The 21,861-nt window shown below is 40.5% G+C and overlaps 1 protein-coding gene across 2 annotated transcripts in view; it reads left to right on the top strand.

The window, feature by feature from the left end:
• The window catches only part of zbtb10 (zinc finger and BTB domain containing 10), a 53,142-nt gene that overhangs the window by 1,389 nt on the left and 29,892 nt on the right, over window positions 1–21,861 (top strand). The window lies entirely within an intron of this gene.

Raw genomic sequence — 21,861 nt, 5'->3', positions numbered from 1 at the left:
GGTACAATGTCACATTCAATTTTCAAAGTAATTTGCGAGGTATATGATAGCTATACTCAAATAATTGGTGGCACATGTATGTAAGTCTTACCTGTCCATTTTGTAGGCTTGTCAGTTTGACACCTGTCATTGTAAACACACCTAAAAGTAGTATTAATAAATACTATGCAGTGTTTTCACACTGTGCAACACCGCATCTTTTTTGTTGCGTCAGCATCTGCTGTGATGGCTATCTACAAGAGGTCACACAATAGCCAGGGTTCCACCCTTGGGGAGCCGCACCTTTACCAACCCCCCACCCCCACCCAACGTCTCCTTCTTAGGCTGCCTTCTAGGCCTCTCCAGGCAGTCCCCGGTGACCTCTGGTGCATTTACTCCTCTTCCTCCTCCCCCCTTGGGCAGCTAAATTAGAGGCATTGTGCAAGAATGACCCCCCAAAATCCATACATGGTGTGACTTTGCCAAGCTGGACAAGAGGACAGGGAGGTAAATCATGTTGCTTTGCAGCCTGCAAGGCCTTTTTTTTGGGCTACATGCAAGGGTTGAATGGTTGAAATGGATGTCCCTAATAGAATGACACGGCATCACCTGACCACGGTCATCCACATATTTGCGGATTAAAGGGCCCTACTGTTCAACCTTTGGGGCATATCTTATGATTGGCTTGTACGCACATAGCTTTAACTGAAACACTAGTAGATTATTTTGAAATAACACCCCTCAATTTAAGGGCAGCATGCTTTTAATGATAGGCTTACATATATTAGAAGAGTGTTGATTCTTCAGTATGTTTCCTAGCTCCACAGCTTTTGTGGGGCAAGTTTGACAAATGGCATGCAGCATAGCCGTGTCACAAAACAACCGTAATGCGGTCGCTCCTCGCCAGTTTATACTAACCGTCACATTTAATAAGAAAAAGGCAATGTGGAAAGACTTCCAAAATAAACTAGAAAGTTTAAAAGCTGTGGCACGCTCGATCAAATAAAGACGTGTCATGTAATAAATGGGATCCCAGCGAAGGGTGGTAAAGTACAGCAGTGTTTTTTTCACCAAGCACCACCTCAGAAAACACTTGGCTCTCCAAGTACCACCATAATGACCAACATTAAAATACAGTAGCGTAGTAGGCCTAAGTATTAATTAAAAACAAGGCATAGGTTTAATTTAACAAGTATATTTATTACTTTTGCCCACTGTAACATTACACAGTTTAAACTGTAACTCTGTTTGAATATTTAAAAATAAAACGTTAATTACTTAAGTGACTCTGGCGTACATCTAGTGGTACTCGTACCACAGTTTGAGTTTTGAGTTCTAAAGTATAGTATAAGCGATTTTAAACGCAAGGCTGAAATGACATGGCATAAATAAGATGAACACGATAAATAATGCCTTTTAGTTTGCTTGTACATCGTAGTAATAGCCGCTCTGACATTCCTCCCTCCTTTAACAACACCTTGAAGTTGAACTTTGCTCATAACGCCTGCAGAGCGACTCCAGGCCTCTCGACACAACACTACACCCTGGCAATGGGCATATGCACACACACACACACACACACACACACACTCTCACCCCACATGGTATGATGGACAACGGAGCAGCGCCCTAGTTGCTGGCAGATTCAGGCCGGATGCCTGCCCCCTCCCGTCCTGTTGCAAGTCTTGTGGTTTCTGTGTTAAATGTTTGTGTGTGCTCGGCTTTCAAATGTATTTCTCGGCCCCAGTCTGTGTCCCCTACCCCCATAAGAGCCCAGTCTGAGATTAACTTATTTTACTCATCATTCTCCAGCGTCTACCTTTTTCCCACCTTTTTCGGGGCGCTGTTAAGTGGTGATCCATCATCGTTCTTTTTCTGTCTACCTGTACAATGTTTGTTTGTCTAATCTTGAAGGGTTTGTGGTGAAAATTAAATGTTGTGTTACTTGTGCAATGACAATAAAGAGCATACCATACCAAAATACACACACTGTATGGACATGTACCTCGCTATATAGAAAGTACAATTAACTTGACTTGTCTCGGGGTGCAGGGCACTCCCAATATAATACTATTTGCTTTTGTCACCCTTCAAAATTAAGCTACACTATTTCCCCTTATGCCCCAAAATTATCCCTCTCCTAAAAGTGGAATAAAAATGTGATATTGACACTTTGTTCCTTAGTTTCATTACACCAAATCTGTAATCAGACCGAACCGGGTTTTGCTAATCTTTTTTTTACCAGTAGAATGTACCTGCTTGGCCCCCCTAGGGTACTCTTAGGGTTAAGTAGATCTCGCGTCTGTGCATGATCCTTTTTATCTGTGTTTTTATGGCGGCTCGGCCGACATTTGCACGCTATTCGCTGACCTCATAAAAACAGGGAGTGCATCCCCGCCTGGTGCCAAAGAGCAATTCTTCCTCACAGTCCTCGGATTCTCACAGCGCATCCCGAGCTGTCAGGGCGGAATTAACATCGGCTCGGCTATTTGACTCTAATTTGTGAGTGAAGAGGATTGGACTACTACATTTAGTCCCTTCCTTAGCACACGCAATCACTAATCAGAATGACTTAAAGTGATCCACTAACTTGTACACATCTCTAATTGGTAAGGAGAGCAGGAGGAGTGGATTAGGGGCTTGGCTTTGGATTTTCCCCTAGCAACAAGAACCCCGGTCGAGTTAACCAGGCCATTAATTTCCCTAACTGTGTGATAGCGCTGCTCGGCGTGTGTTTGCTCCCTGCTCTGTGTAATATTTGGCACAGCGAGCTACACGTGGAGGAAGCGCGTTAAAGTGAACAAACCGCCTTGTTCTGTACATCCATTCCTGATGTTAATCAGGCCTCAGCGGCGTTCGCTGCTAGCTAACTCAATTAGCCTTAGCACACAGGGCAGCTGTGCTAAAAGTGGGTCTTGTAGTAGGGGGGTTGGGTAGTTGTTAATTGTCTAAGCGCTATCTAGTTTTATGCCCGTGGCAGTATAAAATAAAAGTGACTGTTAAGTTGTACTTCTCATAAAATAAATGGAAAACTCACATATTTTCAGTAGAATTGTGTGGACTGTTTGGCTCACTGTGCCCATTATCATTAACAGGATCTCTACATTCTCAGGTACAGCACGGTCCAACATAAAACAGTCCTTTAGTGTTAAAGTATATTAATATCAAGATGTAAGCTCTACAGAACACAAGTATTGACCTCAATGACTTCAATGACCAATAAGCAACGTGATATTACTGAACATTTTGTGATCTATCTATACCAGTACTAAAATGTATTTTGATACTTTTTGATACTTTTCAATATTATTTATAAAATAAAGGGAATGAGGATTAGTGATTTTAAAGCAGCTAAAACACTGTGGATGGACATTAGCTAGCTATGTTTTAAAGCACCTATTGCTGAGCAGCTCTTCAGCGTTTATAGCTTCACCTTTATCGTTAGTTTTCAAGCCAAAATATGTCCATTTTCCCTTTTCTGTCTACAAATTACTAAATTAGTCTGATTTCTCAAATGATTCGCTTTTTTGTGTGAAGTACAAATGTCCATGCACTCTCTAATGCGACTACTGCCCATAAGCTGTGTGCCTCCCGTACACTGGGGGACGTTTATTTCCTTTGTTGGGGGTGTTACTGACGTCACGTCCGACTCATGTCCCGCTCAATCAATAATGGTGGTGGTAAACTAGCTCTGTTTTTAATGGGTACTAGGCACCATTTAGCCTTTTTCAGAAAAAAAATGCCCTATACTTGTGTTGTTTTCAGCTGTACGGACCGTTAGGGCTGGGCGATATGGCCGAAAACTATATCACAATATAAATTTTTTATATTGATCGATATCGATAATCATTGATACTTTTTATGACTTATTTAAGCCTGCCAATAAATATAGTAAAACAATTTCCAACTTATCAAAGCTTCTATTTATCAGTGGAGAGAGTGTCTGGTAGCCAGGTAGGCTGACGCTGCTAAGGTAAAATAATAACTTAAATAGATTTGAAGTTAGTTGCAGATTTGAGACACTAGATAGCAGTAGTGTATAAGCTATTGAACACTACTCAGTAGTTAGGGAAGCAACTAATTAAACCTACACATTGGAAGTGTCATGATGTTGCCACACTGTCTGCATTACAACTAACAAAACTAAAGACAAGTTTCTGTTTTTGAGTTTATACATCAATATATTACAGTTTCTCTTCTCACTCCATGCAGTGAAGTCACGGTCAGGCGGAAAGACAGCGCAACCACACTAGTGCTATGAGAGTAGCGTGTGCGTGTGTGCGTGTGTGCGTGTGCGTGTGCGTGTGCGTGTGCGTGTGTGTGTGTGTGTGTGTGTGCGCGCGCGCGCGTGCCTTTAAGAATGGCTGTGACTGAGTGGAAGAGTTAGGAGAGCGAGCGGTAGCATGCAGCAGTAGTGGCGACTGTCAAATGTGTCCTGCAGAAATAAGAATAAAGCGACCAAATTGTCACGAATCGGCTTCCTCGTTATTCCGACCCTAAAGCAGAGCTAAGCAGACCCATTAGGCCATTTTCAGGAAATGAAGTTTGTAAAAATAATAAACAACAATAAACTGCATATAGTTTAAAGACTACGACTGCAAGATGGTTCCACTGATCAGCATTCTTCAGCACAAAGATGCCCGACAAAAGTTCCTGCATTTCGAAAGCTCCTTTTAATTTTCTTTCTCTCCGTTGTCAAGTTTGTTGTAATAGAAATACACAAGAAATAAACAAGTCGTCGTGTATATTCCAATGGCAGTCGTGGGTTTGAATGAGAAGTTTTAGGAACGCCCCCAACTGTGTTCCACCAATCAGCGTTCGACAGTACAGTCTGCCCCCGAAAAGGTTCCTGGTCGCTTGGAAAAGTCCCACCTCGCTCGGAGGAACTCCGAAAGGTTCTTATAAGAAGTAAATCTACCTGGGTGTAGTTTTTGGTGGAAACACAGGGGGAACTTTATTTACCCGGGAAGTGGGAAAGTTCCTGAAAAAGTTCCTGAGGTGGAAAAGGGCCTATTGTCTGGTAAAGTGAAGGGTGTTACCCCCGGTGAAATCATCGGCCCTGGAAGGGACGTCTCCCCTTCGCTCCTAGACTACAGTCTGGGACTGGGAGGCGGGAGCCGGTCAGCAGGAATGGTGTAGTTGATACTGTTACGTGATTGGCTGTTAGCGTGTTCTTCCCATTGCTCAGTGAATACTGTTAACTGATTGGCGGTTAGCGTGTCCCTCACATTGTTCAGTGACACTTCCTGTTTCCTGGGTTCCAAAGCGCAAGTGACTTGATGAAACAAATCTTGCTTCATAATTTCTGGTTTCTTCCGACCCAAAAACATAAATATATATAAACAATTTTGTCGAGCGCATTTTATATTAATATCGATTATGTGTCTAATGTATTGATATCATATAATCGGCCCGACTCTACATACCGTTCAAATCACGGAAAGGATAAACATTTCTTCAGAGTTCCTCGAGACGTTATCAAAAAGGGCGGAAAAGTGCAAGACTTGTGGAAACAATGACGAGAAAAGCAGAACAAACTCCAGTCCAAGGGAGCAGAGTCGAAGAATGCATGCATTTGCAGTGATCACTTTGTGAAAGGTTTGTTTGATATACTTTTAAAGGTTATTATTTCCCATTTAAGTAATATCTTGATATTTGTATTTCTTAAACACATGATTGCTACGAGATTTTTGAAAAGCACCAACTAGGCGTGTCAAAATAAAAGAAAGCAAATGTGAGCAAAACTTAAGAGTTACACTTTTATCAAGGGCACCAATCATAAATGAAGCTTTCAGCACATACACAATGTTCACATCTATAGTTAGATTTTGATAATGACGGGGAAACGCACGCTACTCGTAAACGGCGCGTGCAACAGCAGCAAACATGGCATCTTAGACGCAAAGTTAAATCATGAAATGCATCCTTACCTGCGCAAAAACAATGCATATTTATCCGGGAGTTTTGATACCAATTTTCTTGACCCAGCAACATGCAAAGAAGTTGTAAACTTTCATGCTTTCCATGGCATCTGGTAGGCCTGGGCCGAAATTTGGTAAGTCAATTACCGGCGATTATTGAAAGTTAATATCGGTAAGTTTTTCCAGCGTCGATAAATTGCCATGTGCATACTTCAAGTGCATTCACACTTTTTGTCGCTTTCTACCATAGTGGAATGAAAAGAAGGATGTGAATTATCTTGTCCTCATGAAGTGTTTTTGACTCTTTGAGCAGCGACGCGGGGCAGCTGGCCCATTAGTATCCCACAGTGCAACTAGTCAGCATGTAGCAGCTAACATGGACAGAATTATCACAAAACCAAATGCCATGGCACCAATGTTGGAATATTTCAGTTTAAACATTTGGAACAAGATGAGCCTATCAACACCAAGAAGCCAGTTTGACGAATGTGCGTGACTACAACAACGCCCACTTGAAATACAGCCACTCGATAGTTCAAACTCACTTCGCGTTTGGTGAAGAAGCCAGGTGACAGGTCAGTGTAAACAAAACAGTGCAAAATAGTGTAGACATACATCGCCTAAGACATGTTGTCATTTAATACGGTTATAAAACTATCATTTTTTAAAAAGTGCTCTGATGTTGTCATGTCATGTTGGTGTTTCTGCTTATAAGGTCTCCGTGCGTGTGCACTGCCTAACATGCTTCTCTGCTCGTAAAACCAGCAATGTCACGACGTGAAGATGGCATGCTGTTTATGTCAGTAAAAAAATGTACCGGTATTTTTCAGAGGAAAAATTTTGTTTTTTAATTCATTAGTACCCTTATACCGTACAACTCTATAATAAACACAAACTGGAAAACATGCCCGATGTCTGACCTTTAAACATTATAACATTTCTTTTTACCTTAATAAGCCCCATAAGAGAAGATTTATTACGGATCTAGCAGTGATTATTATCACTCATTTTAATTTCAAGGACCCCCAGTTTGACATGCATTAAGCTACAGTCCCCCATTTAATGGCATTTCTATCTTTGGTATGATATCATTGTTATAGTAACAGAGAGTGTACAAATGGAACCAAATGGACCTAGCGGGTATACATTTCTTAATTAGTGATGTTTTAGGCCATGTCCTACACGAACACAGACACTTAATAAATGCATACTTAACTCTGCGTTTAGGCCTCTTGTCCACACGCAGACGCATACGTTTGTCTTTAAAAATGCAGACTTTTACAAACGCTGGCCAAAGTGTAGAGATCCAAAACTTTGCTTAGAGTATGCGTGTACACTGCACAAACGGGAGACTTGTGATGACGTCACGGTTGTACGCTGTCATTTCCAAGCTCAACAACACTGCCTTGCTGCCTTTAAACACACTATAAGAGAACTTACTGTATGTTTGAACGTAAACATGCTGCTATTATCACTCAACATTAATAAAAAATACATAAAGATGGGCTTTGCGACACTCCCGCCGGCGCTAAGGACAGTCAGCTGTTTTGGATATGATTGCTGTGGAAGCTCCAGCTGATGGGACAACTTTGACAAGCAAGACATTTAGCTCTGTGTCATAAGAAAGGTGCAACATGATCTTATGTTCTTAGTACTTGTTCAACGACAAATCTTGAAGTTAACTTACGTGTCTTGCTTCCATTTTTGTAGATGGAGCCAGGCGCGATTGTGCTCGCGTGTAAAAAGCGACAAAGCAATTAGAAAAAAACATGATGTAGCATCCTCCTTGTAGTGTGTACTGAAGTTAAAGACAATATACACTTCATTACACATGTACCATATCACTATATCGATGATTAAATGCTTTATAATTCCACGAGAGTTTTGCAGCGTACGTGCACTTTATATAGGCACTTAACCATGCAAAAGGGTTTTCTTGGCTCGTTAGTGCGTGCTGATTTTAGAAATAATGTACACTTCACTGTAGGGCTGGGCGATATTGGCTTTTATTAATATTTCGATATTTTTAGGCCATATCGCGATATACGATATATATCTCGATATTTTGCCTTAGCCTTGAATGAACACTTGATGCATATAATAGGGCGCATTAAAGGAGTCATATTATTATTATTTTTCTAAATTGAAAACACTTCCTTGTGGTCTACATAACATGTAATGGTGGTTCTCTGGTCAAAATGTTGCATAGATGATGTTTATGGGGCCATGTCCTTCGCTATGTAATAAGTTACTGCGGACGTTATCTCCTTGTGTTTGTGACTATGTTTTTCATATGGTGTTGATCTGTAAATGGAAGACGTCAGGCTCATTTGTCAGTGCAGGTTGTTTCGGCATTTTTTGGGGTGTGGCACCGGCCGGAGATGTTAACGTGCGGAGTTTCAAGCACTCTTCATTCTCTCGCGGGTTACTTTTTAAATGAAAGAACAAATTAGTAGTGCTGCTACCAATGTTCCCTCTAATTGTTCATGTGTCTGAGCAAACACAAAAAGCATTCAGTGGAGCACATGTGAGCAACATCACACATAGCAATACCAGCAGCACACCTGTCTCAAACCAATCTTTTATAATGACACTCAAATGAGAGGAGTCATTTTCATGAGATTATTTTGTAATATTAGTGATTAGGCCCACTTGTAATGAAAATAAAAGAAATCTTGTTTTTCATAAGCTATGGATTAGTATTGTACAATATGTCTGGGTGGGGGTCCTGCTTTGGAAATCATTTGTACCCCTTTCAGAGATCACATTTAATTCCCCTTAAACATCCTCATGTTGCACAATGAAATGTAAGCATAGGATGAAGTGTGCATTCCTGTAACTTTCTTTAGTAACAGCATTCCATGATTAATATCAATAAATTAACATTAATAATAAATGACAGTAGAATAAGCACACGTATGACTGAGGAGTCATAGTGTAACTTTGTGGTGTTTGAGTTGTCCGACTTTTTGTGTGGCCATAAACGCACCAGTGGCTTAGTGCTATGCGTGTTGGTGACAGATGACAAGTTGGTTTTGGCCTGGTTTGTACGGCAGAAAATGACTAGTTTTTCGAGATAGAAGTTTTTTACTCATGTTTTTGGTGTGGTTATGGCCCAATATAAACAGTTTTGCTCAATAAAGTGATCGATATAATTCCTGTCCTCGAAGCATCTCGATAGACGTTAAATAATTGAACGGTGTTGACGAACACCGTTAGGGCCGCTTGTTGTCACAGTCACTCAGAGTTGCATTGCAAAATTACACAGAATAAATGTGTTTATTTTGTTTAGAATTCAGATGGGATTTGATTTGGTGCGCAGCATATACTTGCTGTGCGCAGAGGACGCTTGAGCAGTACGCACCTTAGAGGGAACGTTGGCGCTACTTTTTGTAGCAACGCTTCTGCTGCATACTTTGCATATTACTGTTGTCTGCTGAATATCTTCCCGCTTGAAGCCAAACTACCGCCAGATGATGGACCCCGTGCTGTTTTTTTTGGGCATTAATTGTTCTTCCTCCTTTTGTGATCAGTTTCGCACATTCTCTTGTATTGTCACTTGCACCGCTCCGCTTGTACCACCTGCCTCAGCTAACGTTAGTCATGCTGCCACCTCTCTGCTGGGCGAGGGCGTATGACGCTGCACGCGCGACAGTATGTGACGTATGTAAGAAAGTGGGCTTGTTTTATGCCCCTGTGAGAAGGAGAGACTAGAAAGAGTGAGAAGCACCTGTAGTGTAATGCCCGCAGCTAAAAGCAACTGCGTGAGAACGTATACTCCAATATCACGATATAATCATTTTTTATATCGCACAGAGGCAAACCCGCGATATATCGAGTATATCGATATATCGCCCAGCCCTACTTCACTGCACATAATACATCACCTTGTTGCTGAACACGTTATAATTCTATGAGTGTTGGGTTTCAGGAGCAAAGTCGTGCATTCGCTCTTCAATAATGTTCCCAGGGCTCTGTGTACATGCAGGCTGGTTTATAAAGATAATGTACATGTCATTGTGTACGTCTAGTGTATCAAAATAAACATATTAGGAGGTGTAATGCCATCAAGTCAGATATTGCTGCTTTTTTCAGGCTTCTGATTGGACAAAATGTGCATGACAGCAGGTGTATGCGTTTGTGTCTAGAAATAGACAGTTTAGAAACTACACTTGTGTGGATGGAGATCGTTTTAACCCCAAATATGTGTTTTTTTTTTTTTAGAAACACTGTGTTCGTGTGGACATGGCCTTAGAGTAGTCAACAATTTAATTCTGAGGAGTCTGATTCGACTATTAACCTTGCAGTCGAATCAGCGGACATTGAATCCCCCGACATTGAACGGACTAAGGGAGGCGAGTTGAGTATTCGAGGCTCTCCTCGTATAGCGGATGATTTAGGAAGCTGTTTCAAGACAAGGGCCATCTTTTCGGTGCCCCACCAGGGCCAAGGCCCTGGTGGGGCCAATTCGAGGACTATACTATTCAATCCCTGCCGTGTTTATATGTTTATCTGAGTGTTTTAGCCTTGAGGTGGAAAAAGTAGCAAATCCCCATTAGCTGTGCTCTTGCTAGCATTCACCTGAAAGCCAGCATAAAAAAACCCTTTGTAAATTGTTGACTGATCGGCGACTATGGGCAAAATCTATCAAATTAGTTTCAACTATGAAAATCCTTAGTCCAAGACATCTCTAGTCCTATTTTAGACTGAATTATTACTCGATTTTGTACAACATTCTGGATCCTGTGCTCTAGTATAGGATACAAAGTGTTGTGTTTATTAGTTGTCTCTACAGAAACCAAATCCTGTAGCTGGAGTTTCAGTACACAGTGGAAAAAAATCTTCCACTCGAATTTAGTTTCAGTTTCGGTTTTCTGTCACCCTTTTTGTCAGGCAGTACTTCACCTAATGAGGAATCTGGTAAGTGGACCCCATAGTCAAAAACGTATGTTGTTCTTAGATGATAATATTTTGAACTACCTCGTGGTGAAAAAGATAGTAGCGGGCTGCAAAAATTGAGGGGGGGCATACTTTCCCCCATTTTTATTGTACTTAACAAAGAAGAAGGTCTCTCCCAGTTTTAGAGAGGGGAGACCCACCCAAGGCTGTTTGCGAGGTACCGGGGATGGGATGTTTATTGGGGGTCCACAGGTCATTGAAACGGGGTGGGCTGTAGCCAGAGGGAGAATTCTTGTTGAATTAGCCTCTCTGCACCCCCATCTCTCTCTCTCTCTCTCTCTCTCTCTCTCTCTCTCTCTCTCTCTCTCTCTCTCTCTCTCTCTCTCTCTCTCTCTCTCTCTCTCATCTCACACACACACACGCACACACACACACACACACACACACACACACACTTCTTCTCTGGCATGACATTGTTAAGAGGCTAGAGACAGTGTGTGCAGTCCTCCCACACCTTGGGCCAAACGCACACAGCAGTATTGTTCTGTTATCTGGGGACAGACGGGTAGGGTGGGGCGCCAAAATTTGAGGGGTGGACATTGTAGACGCGTGGAGTTTGGAAGGCGGCGCCGCATCAGCCCTAAGGGCCAGTCATAAGACTGGATTGGGATTTAGGTGGGGTACAGGGGGCTGGGGCGCGCCCTGTGGGGGCGACAGTGCCGCATTACACAAACTGTTAGGGGTGTGTCGTGTTTGTCACAGATCTACTGCCTCCCCCCGGGATAGGAGGGGGGCTCTGTGGTTTGTTTAGGTTTGAGGTTTATTTGTGTTGCGGCCTATCTTGATGCCTCGGTCAGTGCCTCAGCACTTTTACACTTTGCGGCCATCTTGGATTGTTTTAATCCACCTGCCATCCAGCACGTATTGGTGCTCCTCCGGGGATCATAAAGTACATTTTTAACCGTTTAAGGTGTCTTCCAGACATCATCTTGTCGGTTATTTGGGCTTGCAATCTCTGATTTAAACATAACCAGGTCAAGATTGAAAACTAAGGGGGGGTTGGGGGTGGATGGTCTTGGCTCACATGTGGCACATCTGGAAAAAAGATGCTCAAGCCACCCCTCCTTACTACCTAGCTAAGTGCTCACTAAGAGAGCCAAATTCAAGCTATCGGGCAGGTCTAACCCTCCTGGCCCACTGCCTTGCTATCTGTAATGACTAAAAGCTGCAGGGAGTGGAGGTGGTGGGGGTTGCATGTGGCCATCTCTCACTCTGCCCAATCATTAACAGGAGCTACAAATTCCCAGGTACAATGAAACCTCTGCGGTCGGCACATATCATTTCCTAACAATGAACTTGACTTAGGCCCTGTTTACACTAAGCCAGATAAGGTTATCCAGAGTAAATCACACCTAACCTTATCCGTGTCCACACACAACAATGCCACCGTTTAAGACCCCCCCCCCCCCCCCCCCCACACCTCTGTCCACCGGCGCAACGCGACCTAGTACGCATGTGCGGGAAAAAAATAATCCACCTGAGCATCCATCTGCTCCAAGCTCTCCAGTAGATGACTTTACTTCACTGTGAAGTTATTTTAAAGAGCTATATTGTAAATAGTTTGCTGTGCATTTTACATTTGTTTGCTGTGTTTTGTGTGCAAGTTTTTAAATTAAAATGTATCTCCTTTGAATAATATCCAGTGTTGTGGTATTTCAATTAACTAGAATCCAGTGTGCTTTGGGGCCCTATTGTAGTGAATCACACCTGAGCAATCATACATGAATCAAATCTTTAATGGACATGTGAAAGTAGACAATGCGATAAAGAACATTTTACAACAATTACAACAATTAATCTAGACAGAGAATACCCAAAGTATTGTTGTTGTGGGTTGACTCCGCCGTTGGGGTATTCTTTCATGAGATATGGCGTCAGGGGATAAATTGGGTCACCCAAAAGAAAAACAGGGACTTCATCTTCCAGCAGTTGTTTGGGACACGAGGGAGTGGTTCCATCTTTCAGCTGCGTGCTAATGGCGGAGTTAGCGAAGATGCGAGCATCATGCACACTGCTTGGCCATTTCACAGTCACAGCCATAAAGCAATCCACGGGAGGAAGGTACAAAGTTTTTCGCTAAGTAGAATCACAGCTGACACAGCAGACATTCAAAGGTTCTCTTGCCGTCTGAGATGTGTTGTATCCAAAATAGCTGCAATCGCCCGTTGCTTTCTCTAAGGTATTCATGTGTGATTTCCAAAAGCGTCTGTACATGTACAAGAAGGAGAAACACGGGCATGTCTGGATGATCCGCCTCTATCTTTGTTATGAAGCTGGCTGTGGCGCGTTCTTTCTGATGTCTCTTCCTGTGTGAGGCGCGGTCTTTCTGGCGTCACTTCCTGTGTGGGCGCGGTCTTTCTGGCGTCACTTCCTCTCCGAACTCAGTTTGTAAACAATCAATGAGTCCATTCAAAGCTAAGTGCCGGAGATTCAAGAAATACACGGCTGACGTACACATGTAAAAATTTGTCCGAGGAGGGGAACCTTAAGCGCTGGTTTAGTGTGGCTGAAACGGGGCTCAGGCTAAATAATTATTTGTTTAAGGGTTTAAACGACTTAGTGTAGACATGACATGAGAAAATGCAAAGAGGATTTGCAAACTCTTGTGTAACGAGTGACATCTTTTTTAAGTGTTGCCAAATAAAAAGCAAAGCACACCCTCAGAAGTATTTCTTTGTAGTAATTCCCACAAAAATTGCTGGCTTTTGTGAAAAACAGACAAAAAAGGTAACTTTTCGTGACCAAGGCAAGGACGTAAGTTAAAGCTGATTTGGGTCATCTTGCATGGCGCCATCCATGACGGTGGTCAAACTTTATGAGCAATTAAAAGCAAAAAGGTATTGTGGGCAATTCAAATTCTGAAGTTTTCTATGACTTTTACAGCTGTTTTTTTCCCCTGAATCTTCTCTTTTTTGGAAGTTTATTTCTTCTGGCTTAGTAGGATGTTTTAATATAGTCCATGCACTGTCAGCACGCCAAATTTAAAATGCAACGCCAGCGGTAATAATTATAACCCCTGTGAAACTCCCGACATTTAGTATTACCATTTTAAATTAAAATGATCATGAAACTGTGATTGATAACTGTACTTTGATAAACTTGCGTACTGACTGGTGCCAGCCAGCTCACTAGCTTGAATGCTAAAAGGAAAACAAGAGACATTAACATCATTCCTCATTAAAGGGGAGCTGTACTTTTTTTGCCCATCAATCACAATTCTTATGTAAAACACACACATATGATTTTCTTTTTTTAATGCATTCTAACTAGTAAATAAATGCAAGCAAAAGTCTGCTTACAACCTCTAAACACCTCATCATAATTTTATATACACACTTTAAGCATATATGTAATGTAACAGGCACATTCATTATAACATGTTTACTTATTTTGGTAATTTTAAGCATACGGCGGTGCATTAATTTAAAAAACGCAGCACTACATTCGCTTTTTCCTTCAACTACATCACTGACTACTACTCACTGCAGACTTCATGAGAGCCAACAAACATAAAAAAACATCACTTACTGTACAAGATCTATTGTCACTGGGATGCCGACTAATAGGATGTTGATATAGTCTTGTTTGGATACAAATTAATCATCAAACTCATGAAGGGTTAAAAAAAAAAAAGGTCTGTGCAAACGGTCTTTTGTATGTCTTTCTTGCCATCTCCAGGTTAAAATTGGCTTTCAGCTTCTCAGTTTAAGTCCACATCATTTTAATATCAAGGTGAGAGGCATGATTTATATTATAAAATTACCTTTCACAGCTCAGAGGTGAGAAAGCAACTCACATGCTGATGATGTAAATACAGCTAGCATAAGAAGTTGCCTTTCTCTGATCAATATGCCGCTAAATGTAGGTTATTAATGCTAGCCCTTATAATTACAGCACAAACAAACCTTTCCGTTTATGTTCTGTTCTGTGCATATCAACGTAAAGTATTGCGATTTAAGGTCTGATGCATGAAAATGCACGTCATCAGATCATTTTTTTCAGCGTCCATGTACACAGTAACATTCTAATCAGAATGATGATAAGATTAAATACATTTTGTCCATGTGTACACGTGGCTATAGATGACATTGGCTCCAGACTTTTTTAAACGTTTATTTACAAGTTAGAATGCATTAAAAAAGACATGTGTTCTTGTCTCTTAAAAGGATTGTGAATAATAGGCAAAATTCCCCCCAAAAAGTGCAGTTCCCTTTTAAGAAACGACAAACCTCAATCTGTCTGAGCAACTAACCTGTTCAGTTGTGCACATTAAACCTACAAGCTGTGCTCTCTAAGAACAGAGTGATCGTTAAATACTCAAAAGAGGTGTTTTTACGGTACGCTCAATGACAGCGAAGGATTCCACAAATACATTTTATTTGTCACGCACTTTTCATTTAAATACATCTTAAAGTGCTGCAGTACAAACCAATATTTTAAACAAAAAAAAGCTTAGCCATTAAAACAGATAAAATACTAAGACTAAAGCATAAGTACGGAGCCCCTAAAGGGACATGGGGGAATTTTTTATTTTTATTTTTATTTTTTTAAGATATGTGTTCCTTGCGCACGAGATAGTTTCTCGTGCGCAAGGAATACATATCTACATATGTGTGTGAAAATGCCAGTTCAGGAGTTCATTTGGCTGTATTTCCAACTAGGACTTTCCCCCATGTGTGTTGTGGCAAAATGTGAATGCCTGGCAAAATGTGAATGCCTGCCAAAACTGTATTTCCTTCGCGGGGGAACGCAGCGCTCGCTGAACCTACATTTTTGTCTTGGTGTGTCCACAGCGGGTTACGAGGTGTGAGACAAACACTTTATCTTCCTGGTTGTTGTAACGCTACGTGTTTGACATTATTTAAGACTTTATCGTGCCCGGAAAAGGACAGTTTTCCTCTTCTGTGGCATTAATGTGATTTAAAGGACTGTTAGTCCGATGTTGATGTGATAAAACTTTTTTCTTGTTTGGAAGATACACACACAATTGAAACTGTTATTTCTTCCTGCACGTAATAAATATATACAACGTGTTTGGATGTATTCATTTATGTAAAATTGTCATTAAATGTAATATTGCCTGACAAAAAGTGATTCGACGTAATATTTTGATATTTACACATCGCATATTTACACATGCGCATTTTACTAGAATACCCTTATGAGCATTACATATATCAAAATGAAGTACCTACTGTACTGTTTACTTGTTGAAATACCCTTTTTAGAGCAAATATCTACCCAAATGGCCACTTTGCTGCTGCCAAAAATGTATTTGAAGTAATATTTGGATATTTACACATCACATATTTACATATTTTACTAGAATACCCTTATGGACATTACATATATATAAATCAAGTACCTACTGTACTGTTTACTTGTTGAAATAACCTTTACAAAGCTGTCACAGACAAATAGTACACAGCTCCAGTATGTGCTGAGAGAAAAAAATGTGTTATATTTGTGTAATGTTTATATATATACACACACACACACACACACACACACACACACACACACAAACACTCAATTTGACATACAAAATAACTACTATTTTTAAGAACAAGTTACATATATATATATATATATATACATACATACATACATACATACATACATGCTTATACATATGTATATTATATTATATTATTTATACACATATAAATTATATGGGTAGATATTTGCTCCAAAAAGGGTATTTCTACAAGTAAACAGTACAGTGGGTACTTGATCTATATACAGTATATGTAATGCTAATAAGAGTATTCTAGTAGAATATGCAGAGATAAGATGTGTCAAAATATTACTAGAAATACATTTTTGGCAGCAGCAAAGTGGCCATTTGGGTAGATATTTGCTCTAAAAAGGGTATTTCAACAAGTAAACAGTACAGTAGGTACTTCATTTTGATATATGTAATGCTCATAAGGGTATTCTAATAAAATATGCAGAGATGAGATGTGTCAGCATCAAAATATTACTTGATATACATTTTTGGCAGCAGCAAAGTGGTTGTTTTGGCATATTTTAGCTTTGTAAAGGGTATTTCTACAAGTAAACAGTACAGTAGGTACTTGATTTATATACAGTATATGTAATGCTAATAATGGTATTCTAGTAGAATATGCAGAGATACGATGTGTCAATATCAAAATATTACTAGAAATACATTTTTGGCAGAAACAAAGTGGCCATTTGGGTAGATATTTGTTCTAAAAAGGGTATTTCAACGAGTAAACAGTATAGTAGGTACTTCATTTTGATATATGTAATGCTCATAAGGGTATTTTAATAAAATATGCAGAGATGAGATGTATCAGTATCAAAATATTACTTGAAATACATTTTTGGCAGTAGCAAAGTGGTTGTTTTGGCATATTTAACTTTGTAAAGGGTAAACAGTACAGTAGGTACTTGATTTACATATACCGTATTTTTCGGAGTATAAGTCGCTCCGGAGTATAAGTCGCACCGGCCGAAAAGGCACAATAAAGAAGGAAAAAAACATACAGGAAAATTTTGGGGAAATGTATTTGATAAAACACAACACCAAGAATAGACATTTGAAAGGCAATTTAAAATAAATAAAGAATAGTGAACAACAGGCTGAATAAGTGTACGTTATATGAGGGATAAATAACCAACTGAGAACGTGCCTGGTATGTTAACGTAACATATTATGGTAAGAGTCATTCAAGTAACTATAACATATAGAACATGCTATACGTTTACCAAACAATCTGTCACTCCAAATCGCTAAATCCGATGAAATCTTATACGTCTAGTCTCTTACGTGAATGAGCTAAATAATATTATTTGATATTTTACGGTAATGTGTTAATAATTTCACACATAAGTCGCTCCTGAGTATAAGTCGCACCCCCGGCCAAACTATGAAAAAAACTGCGACTTATAGTCCGAAAAATACGGTATGTAATGCTCATAAGGGTACTCTAGTAGAATATGCAGAGATGAGATGTCAATATCAAAATATTACTAGCAATACATTTTTGGCAGCAACAAAGTGGCAATTTGGGTAGATCAGTGGTTCTTAACCAGGGTTCCATCGAACCCCAGGGGTTAGGTGAGTCAGCCTCAGGGGTTCGGCGGAGCTTCTGCCACGGAGGTATAGACACATCCGAATTATCGTGTAAATAAAAACTTCTCCCTATCGGCGTATTATGGATACCCCCAAACAATGTTCCCTCTAATTTTCCATCTGATTTGCATGTTTTTTGATTGATTGATTGAAACTTTTACTAGCAGATTGCAAAGGAAGAGAATACATTATATGAAACTGTATAGTTTACACAGTACAGTACATATTCCGTACAATTGACCACTAAATGGTAACACCCGAATACGTTTTTCAACTTGTTTAAGTCGGGGTCCATGTTAATCAATTCATGGTAATGTGTGTAAGGTGTGTAATTTGTTGAGTTCATGCACTGTGTTGGTTTTGTTCTTTGAACAAGGTGATGTTCATGCACGGTTCATTTTGTGCACCAGTAAAAAAACATATGACTTTTTCTTGAATTAATAAAAAAAAACATTGTATTTTTCACTAAAGAAGGGTTCGGTGAATGCGCATATGAAACTGGTGGGGTTCGGTACCTCCAACAAGGTTAAGAACCACTGGGGTAGATATTTGCTCTAAAAAGGGTATTTCAACAAGTAAACAGTACAGTAGGTACTTGATGTTGATATATGTAATGCTCATAAGCAGGGGTCCCCAAACTACGGCCCGTGGGCCGGATCCGGCCCCCCAGCATCCAAAATCCGGCCCACAGGAAGTCCCAAGTTAAAATAAAAGTTTTTATTTTTATTTTTTTATTTTATTTATTTTTTAATCTTTCCTTTCTAATCCATTTTCTACCGCTTGTTACTCTTGGTGTCTCCTAGACGCTCAGGCAAATCATATTGTCTAAAAATTTATTTTCCCATCTTGTTAAACATTGTTAAATGTTGATGAACATCAATGTTAATTGATGTTAAATGACAGAACGGATTATAAAAACAATGTGTGTATATATATATATATATATATATATATATATATATATATATATATATATATATATATACATACACAGCCTGGCCCCCAGCCAAATTTTTTTAACCCAATGCGGCCCCCGAGTCAAAAAGTTTGGGGACCCCTGCTCATAATGGTATTCTAGTAAAATGCGCGTGTGTAAAGAAACTATCTTGTGCGCACGAGATACATATCTTTAAAAAAAAAAAAAAAAAATCCCCCCCATGTCCCTAAGACTAAAGCATAAGTACGGAGGGACATGGGGGAATTTTTTTTTTTTTTTTTTAAGAAACACAAAACATGCAAAATAGTGTATTTTACAAAAATGTGCCCATTTATTTTAGTTATTTAAAAAAGTATAACGGGTAAAAAGATTTCAGTGTGTGTTTATGCCCATTAAGAGCACATTCAACAAAACTTGATAATAAGGATAACTGATCAATTTGGTTTTGATAACCGTGATATAAAATGTTCATATTATTACAGCCCTACTTCTGACTTAGTAGGATGTTTTCATATAGTCCATGCACTGTTAGCATGACAAATTTAAAACACAACGGAACCTCCAGATACGAACGGCATCGTTGATTACGTAGAGTAGATAAGGGTCGGTTCCTAGAACGGCGAATTGGGATTTCAGTATGGAAAGGCAAACCAAATTGTCAGCGAGTGCTATCTTCACATTAGCTAACCTTTCGGTTCATGGCCCCATCCAAAGAAGCTTTGATGTGTTGTTTCCCCTCTTGCTCATCCTCGTCCCGACTCGCCCTCGCTCAACCCGGGGCTCCTTTTTGTGCCGGGCAAAGTGCGGAAGATCTGCAGCGTAATATAAGCGAGCGATTTGAGAGGTCTTTTTCACAAAAGGTCCACAGTGAGTGAATGGACAATGAGCCTCGGGGAGAACGCTCACCATTGTGAAGGAGCTAAAAATGGGGTGACCCGTCTCCTTCTCCTCATGCCTATCGTGCTCGCGTTCCTTCATCCTACTGACCCCCCACCCCCTCCCCTCGCCGCCCCCTTTCAGCGTACTGCTCCACATTTTCTCCAGGCTCAAGGTCTCACTCGTTCACTCTTTGTGCCGCTACGAGCAGGCTCACCCCGCCCTGTGCCAAACATCTCCCATCTTTTTATTGTAACTTTCACCCTATTATGACCTTTCTTTTCACTTTGCCATTATGTGTACTCTGTCATGAAGCCTGCAAAGCATGTTCCCTTTCGCCCTTTCTCTCTCTCCCTCTCAATCCCTCCAGCTGTGGACAAGGATGATAAGCCCCCCTATACTGTCCTGTGTGCCCAAGCCAGGCTGCTTTGGACAAGAGCTGCAGTGTGGATGTGTGGTGGGTGGTGGTGGGGGCTGGGTGGGGACCTCAGAGAAATGAATTTAATCTGAATTACTTGCTGAAACCCCAGCTGTGTATGTGTGTGTGGGCAGCTTGTGGGTGGGGACAAAAATGCAGGGCTGTAGCAATGTGAATTATTCTGGATTAGGACATCTGCTGTGCAATTTTTCAGATGTACGTCCACGTGTGCTCAAAAATGCACGGCATTGGTTTCTATGCATTTTCTTTGACCTTTTTTGCATATATTAACCAAACCATTAGTGCGTGTGTGTGCATGCATACTCCCCCATCTTACTCTCTGTGGTCGGTACCAGGCAGGGGGAGGAGGAGTAGAACTGTTACTGCCAGCTCCCCTCCCATCATCTAGGCACGGACACTTGGACAGCCCTCCTCCAGGTCTAATTGGTCGAGTTCTCTTTGTTTCAGTGAACAGTACAAAGCAAAAAAAAGACAGAACGATCAACTATAATTTTAATGTCACTCAAAAGAGGCCAGGCCTTTACCAAGTCAACAAAAGCATACAGAATAGAGCATTGTTTTTGTTAGCAGGTTGCTTTCTCAGGCTCTGTTTTACACTGGACACCAAATGTATTGCCCTCAAGTAGGGATGTAGTTAAGATTTTATCAATACAATACCCTTATCGATATTCCTTATCGATACCGGTATTTGTCGGTCTATATGTAATTGGTATGAATAAAAATGTGAACATTTTTTATTTTTTATTACCGTATTTTATTAGCAGAAAAGGTTGTACACCTCCACAGCATGATAAAACATCTCACAGCAGGGAAGGCTTTTTATCAACACCTGCTTTTTAAGTCTTAAAGGGGAACATTATCACAATTTCAGAATGGTTAAAATCATTAAAAATCAGTTCCCAGTGACTTATTATATTTTTCGAAGTTTTTTTCAAAATTTTACCCATCACGCAATATCCCTAAAAAAAGCTTCAAAGTGCCTGATTTTAACCATCGTTATAAACACCCGTCCATTTTCCTGTGACGTCACATAGTGAAGCCAACACAAACAAACATGGCGGAAAGAACAGCAAGCTATAGCGACATTAGCTCGGATTCAAACTCGGATTTCAGCGGCTTAAGCGATTCAACAGATTACGAATGTATTGAAACGGATGGTTGTAGTGTGGAGGCAGGTAGCGAAAACGAAATTGAAGAAGAAACTGAAGCTATTGAGCCATATCGGTTTGAACCGTATGCAAGCGAAACCGACGAAAACGACACGACAGCCAGCGACACGGGAGAAAGCGAGGACGAATTCGGCGATCGCCTTCTAACCAACGATTGGTATGTGTTTGTTTGGCATTAAAGGAAACTAACAACTATGAACTAGGTTTACAGCATATGAAATACATTTGGCAACAACATGCACTTTGAGAGTGCAGACAGCCCAATTTTCATCAATTAATATATTTTGTAGACATACCCTCATCCGCGCTCTTTTCCTGAAAGCTGATCTGTCCAGTTTTGGAGTTGATGTCAGCAGGCCAGGGAAGCTAGGGTCGATGTGAGCCAAGACATGCAGGGGGTTTAGCTTGCTCGTCTGCGGGAACAAACTGCCGCCATTGCTTGCCGTGCTACCGAGGTCCTTTGTCCCTGAATTGCTCAC

This window comes from Nerophis lumbriciformis, linkage group LG11 (assembly GCF_033978685.3).
Source record: "Nerophis lumbriciformis linkage group LG11, RoL_Nlum_v2.1, whole genome shotgun sequence".
Lineage (NCBI taxonomy): Eukaryota > Metazoa > Chordata > Actinopteri > Syngnathiformes > Syngnathidae > Nerophis > Nerophis lumbriciformis.
The sequence above is the reverse complement of the archived record's forward strand: the minus strand, read 5'-3'. Positions and strand labels throughout refer to the sequence as shown.